We start from the raw sequence: 6000 nt of genomic DNA, 5'->3' as shown, positions 1-6000 counted from the left end.
GAGGAGATGGAATTCTGCCTATTTTTCTACAAAAAGGCTTAGAAGACCTTCTCCCAGTAATAATATCCCTATATGTAGCTAGCTACAGTTTTAGCTATATACCCACTCTATGGAGGCAAGTAAAGGTGGTCGGCGTTCAAACGCGAACCCCAAGGCATACAGACCAATTAGCCTAACTTCATTTCTCCTCAAAGGGATGGAAAAGGTAATCGATCAATACCTTAGGAATGGAGTGCTTCTCACTAATCCACTCCACCCTAGCCAACATGCTTACTAGAAAGCAAAATCAATAATTACCTCTCTCCATGCTTTGACTAGCATTTTAGAGGAGGCAATTGCAACCAAAGAGATAGCCCTATGTGCTTTCATAGACATAGAGGGTGCGTTTGATAACACCTCATATGAATCCATAGAGAAGGCTCTAAACGTAAAAGACCCATCGACAATAAAGTGGTGTATAGCCATGTTTAAAAGTCGGCAGATCACCGCCAGTCTGGGAGGCGAGTCGCTGACTATAAAGGCGCTAAGAGGATGTCCCGAAGGGGGAATGCTATCACCTCTATTATGGTGCCTGGTACACAGATAAAAATTTTACAGAGTGAATTTACACGGTGTTGAAACATCTCCGAATAGAGTTAATATTTCAGAAAATAATTGTAAATGTAACACTTTTCGGAGGTAATTTAAATACTATATACAGGTTTAAAAAAGAATAACACCCAATGGGAATGTGAATCAACTACGTTCAGGTTTATTTCTTTACTTTCTCAATAAAATTGTTAAAATAACGGCAAACAGTGAAAATGTAACTCTTAGCGGTGTATAATTTGACCGTTCCCTTCCGTTCATCCTTGTTGTTCGGCTGTTCTTTTGTCTCGATACGCTCACGTGTTGCGTAGTAGTGGCGACAAGAAGACCGTTACGCGTTCCATGTGGTCGCAACGTAGGCTCTACGTTCTATCTGTGTTCGTTTGGACGCCATCGCCATCGTACATACATACTCATACTGAGCAGAGCAAAGGCAATTAATACAGTTTTATACTATTGGTGATTTCGTGTCCGTAGTATGGAGCAAACGATATTTTTAAGGGTGAAATATGAAAACAAAAGGAAGTGGGTACGAGTAGCAGCAGAAAAAGAGATAACTCTTGCAACAATTAACAGCGCAAGTAAGTAATATCTAGATTTTTTGCAGTCTTGCACATACTAACTTTTACTTGTAGTAGGAAATATTTTTGAAATAAACGAAGAATTATGGGATAGAATTAAATATTTCGACGAGCATAATTATTCAATTGATAATAATTTAATTTAATTTAATAGAACAACATCACCAAGCTTTTATTGCTGAATTTGGCATGGATCTCCAACCAAAACATCATATGATGATTCACTACCCTGGCGTTATTTTACGGATGGGTCCACTGTGTCAACTATCTTCCCTACGTTATGAAGCAAAACACGTTGTTGTTAAAAAGATGATTCCAAACAATACATACTATAAAAATATTGCCAAAACTTTAAGCAAAAGACATCAAATGCGATGGTCTAGTACTTGGCAAAGCAATATAATTAATAATGTTCCGATCCTTGGCCCAAAAAAAAAGTTACTGAAAATTTTAGCACTAAGGAATAGTTTCTTAGCTTAAATGTCGATTATGGAAACTTACTTTTTTCCGCATGGTTGAAGAACCATGGTATTAAATATCGAATTGGTTTTTATTTAATAAATGGAAAAACTGAAAACAATTATCCTATGTTTGTTAAAATTAAATACATTTTTAGCTTTAATAACAATTTTTATTTTGTTTGTCAAAATTGGGATACCATACTATTTTTCGAGTACTTACAAGCTTACAAAATAGTCGAAAGCGTAAATAAAACTGAAAGGCTGATACGTTTGGATCAACTTTCGCATCCCATGCCTTATGAATGTCATCACGCATACAATGACGCAAACGTTTATATTGTGACAAGGTATGAAATTATATTTTAATTTGGAAAATTATACTTGTTTATATTAAAAGACGATTTTGAAACTTCTTTCTTGATTTAATTAAAAATTTTTTTATTAAATAAAATAGAATGTAGATAAACCACAACATTTGACTGATATGTCACGCAATAACAACTACATTTGGCAAAAGTATGTTTGTTTATATTGAAACTACATATTAAGTCTTAGTATATAAATAGTACTAGTACAGTACTTGTATATACATAATACAAGTATATTTTGGTGCTGTACCTACAATAAAAAATGTTTTTAGGAATAAGTTGTTTCATTTATGCATACCTACCTGCGTACTCACCTGGCAGATTTACCTCTATATTTCAACACCGTAAAATTGTTAATTCAAGTTCTTTGCGGTGTTGATTTAACATTCGCTATAGGTGTTATATCATATCTTCATGGTGTACAAGTAAATACTTTACAGTATTAACAACAACACCCTTTGAGAGCGAATTCAACTCCAACAATGTGTTAATATTACATCGTCTGGGTGAAGGTTAATAACTCCGAGATCGAGGTAAACTCCACACTCAAAAGAGTTGTTTTTCCACCGTTCATTTTCACTCCATTCAGAATTTACACCGTACTCCGTTGGACGCGAGGTATACACGAAAAAGAGTTAAAATGGTGTTAAAATCAACTCCTCATTTTTATCTGTGTAGTTGATGACTATGAACACCCTAACTAAAAACGGATTTAAGATACAAGGGTATGCTGATGACCTGGTAATCACAATCCGAGGTAAATATGATTCAATCATAACTCAGCTAATGCAGAAAGCCCTACTACTCACCAGTACTTGGTGCAGAAGCAATGGGCTTAGCATCAATCCCAATAAAATCGAAATAGTCCCATTCACTCGGAGAAGGAAGCTACAAATAAAAGCACCCTCCATTGAAAGCAGAACTATTAACCTCAAAACAGAAGCTAAATACCTAGGGGTAATACTTGAGAGTAAACTAAACTGGAACTCACACTTAGATAAGGTGAGGAAAAAGGCCATCATGGCAAACCAGATCTGCCGCAGGCTCCTAGGAAGGAACTGGGATCTCAAACCACGAATGGCTCATTGGGCCTACGTAGCAATAATCAGACCCATGGTTGCCTACGCTTCATTGGTTTGGTGGCCAAAAACAAAACATAAGACAGCACAACAACAACTGGCACAAATCCAGCGGTTAGCATGTTTTAACATAACGGGTGCAATGAGATCCTGTCCGATTGCTGCTATGGAAGCCCTACTCGGTCTCATACCGCTCCACTTATATATACAAAAGGAGGCAGTCTTAAGTGCCTTATCACTGAAAACAGTTTCCTCACTCAAGTTGATGCAGGGTAACCTTAGAGGACACCTCGAGATCCTCAAGGACCCATGTCTAAATCACCTGATTGAAATTAAAACGGATCTCATATCGACAGAATACAATTTCAACCATCCGTATAAGGTCATATTTAGAAGCAGGGATAATCAACTAAAAAGAGGAGCCCTAGACTGGTACACCGATGCTTCAAAGACAGTAAGATCCGGAGTAGGCATGGGCATCAGTGGACCAAATAGCCACATCAAATTCGTCTTTCGTTTTTGGATCTTGCACTCTTGTCTTCTTTTTGTGGGGTTTCTTGAAGCCACGAGTCTATGTTACTCATAGACTCGTGTAACTCAGACTCTTGACGCCCTCATAGAGAATATCCGTCAAGACTGCGAGAACCCTTCGCCGGAAGTTCTGTCAAAACTGATGGAAAATGCCATAAATTGAAGCTGTATGGTCATCAATTCTGGCTGCAGACACTTGGCCAATATCATTTTCTCGACTTAATGAAAGACATCAAATAAACATATTCCAAAAGCAGAACCAAACTTTTACATTCATAAAAGAAATTACACCCAAACATCATCGGGTGATAACTTTTGTCTACTTTGTATAAGTGATATGATAAATCATCACTTTGAAAGCAATTCAAGAAAAAGCAGTTATGGTCAAAATTGCTCAAAAAAGTATTCAGAAAAAATTACAAATTTTTTAAATCTTAGGAATGTTCGTGTTATTTTATACATAATTGATTTAGGTTTAAGTAATAAAGTTAATTTACTTAATTACAGCCTTGTGTCTATGAAGACCCTCGTTAGTATGAACGACCCACTGCTTTTTTGTGTTCACACTATCGCGAGTGTACTGTATAATTAAAATTTATATGAATAAATTTACCGTAAACCTAAAAACTACGTAACTAGAAATGTTTTATTTAGAAGCAATTATTTCATTTTTAACTATTCCTATTCGTAGGTTTCATAATATCTAAAACGTATTAATTATTAATTTTCAATTCGCTTTTTACACACTTTTATATAAACACTATGTTCTTCAGCATACACTTTTTTCAACTTTCGGACAAGTACCATGGTGTTCATGAATCCTATTTTCAACCACACTCCTAAAATGCCTCATTAATCCTTGTACAGGCCAAACTGCACCATCCGCCAAAGCGCAAATGGTGTGCCCTTCGATTTGTTTAGTAACTTCCAAAATCATATCAATCTCTTCTATTTGAGCGTTTCCTGTAACAAATCTATCCATGATTTTACTTATCCAAGCGATTCCTTCTCTACAAGGCGTACATTGTCCGCAAGATTCGTGTGCATAGAAACGAGATAATCTTGCAATGGCTTTAACAATATCCGTAGTTTTATCCATAACGATTACAGCGGCGGTGCCAAAGCTACTTTTGTGTTCTTTTAAATCATCAAAATCTAATAAAACATGTTCACAAATTGATTTGGGAAGTAAAGGAGTTGATGATCCACCTGGAATAACGCATAAAAGATTATCCCATCCACCGATAACCCCACAAGCGTGTCTTTCTATCAAAGTTTTTAAAGGGATACTCATACATTCTTCGACAGTACACGGTCTATTAACATGTCCAGAAATTGTGAAGAGTTTCGTGCCGTGGTTTTTCTTACGCCCAAAAGAAGAAAACCACTCAGCCCCTCTCCGGATTATAGTCGGGGAGACAGCGATACTTTCGCAATTATTTACAGTTGTTGGACAACCAAATAACCCCACATTAGCAGGAAACGGTGGTTTTAAACGTGGTTTACCTTGTTTACCTTCTAAGGATTCAATCAAAGCAGTTTCCTCGCCACAAATATATGCTCCAGCTCCTCTATGAACAAAAACATCAAAACTATAACCAGAACCACAACAATTTTTTCCTATCAATCCCGATTGATAAGCTTCTGCTATGGCCATTTGCAAATTTGAAGCTTCGTTATAAAACTCTCCTCTTACGTAAATATACGCCGCTCTAGCATCAATCGCCCTTCCACCTATCAAACACCCTTCCACTAATTTATGGGGTTCATGTCTCATAATTTCACGATCTTTACACGTTCCGGGTTCACCTTCGTCACAATTTACGACCAAATATCTCGGACGATCATCTTTTCCACCTAGCATGAACGACCATTTGACGCCAGTTGGAAATCCAGCGCCACCCCGTCCTCTTAAACCACTCTTTTTCATTACATCGATGATCCATTTTCGATCTTTTAAAATTATCTCTTTGGTTTTGTACCAATCACCACGTTTCATAGCGCCCTTCAATCGCCAATCGTGACGACCATATAGGTTGGTAAAAATTCGGTCATCGTCCGCTAATGGACCGCAAGTGTACTCGGTTTTTTTCGGAGGGTCAACTGGGCAACATGTTGGTTCCGGAGGATCATTACAATCAGAATCGGATTCAATGTAATCTGAACGATATCGGCGTAAGTAAAGGAATTGGTATGGACTTGACTTTTTTATTAAATTCGGTTTTAAAAGATTTGATAAAAAATTGTTCATTGAAATAATGTTGAATTATGAAGTTGATTGATTGTACAGACAATTCTGTTTTTAAAATTAGTTGTCAGTGTCAATATATTGTAAACAACACCTTATTACCACACTAAAAGCTCTAGTTTATGTTGCTTAAAATTTTTCGTC

At 36.7% G+C, this 6000-nt stretch overlaps 1 long non-coding RNA gene and 1 pseudogene across 1 annotated transcript; one reads left to right on the top strand and one right to left on the bottom strand.

Annotated features, from left to right (window-relative positions):
• Positions 1-580: 580 nt before the first annotated feature.
• On the top strand, positions 581-2043 carry LOC139429383 (uncharacterized). The gene is made up of 2 exons (XR_011640025.1): positions 581-1169; positions 1224-2043. It is a non-coding gene; the product is annotated as an uncharacterized lncRNA (long non-coding RNA).
• Positions 2044-4236: 2193 nt separating this feature from the next.
• LOC111428658 (NADH dehydrogenase [ubiquinone] flavoprotein 1, mitochondrial pseudogene) lies at positions 4237-5884 on the bottom strand (annotated as a pseudogene).
• Between the last annotated feature and the right edge of the window lie 116 nt (positions 5885-6000).

Source organism: Onthophagus taurus, chromosome 3 (assembly GCF_036711975.1).
Source record: "Onthophagus taurus isolate NC chromosome 3, IU_Otau_3.0, whole genome shotgun sequence".
In the NCBI taxonomy this organism is placed as follows: Eukaryota; Metazoa; Arthropoda; class Insecta; order Coleoptera; family Scarabaeidae; genus Onthophagus; species Onthophagus taurus.
This window is presented reverse-complemented; position numbering and strand designations above follow the sequence as displayed.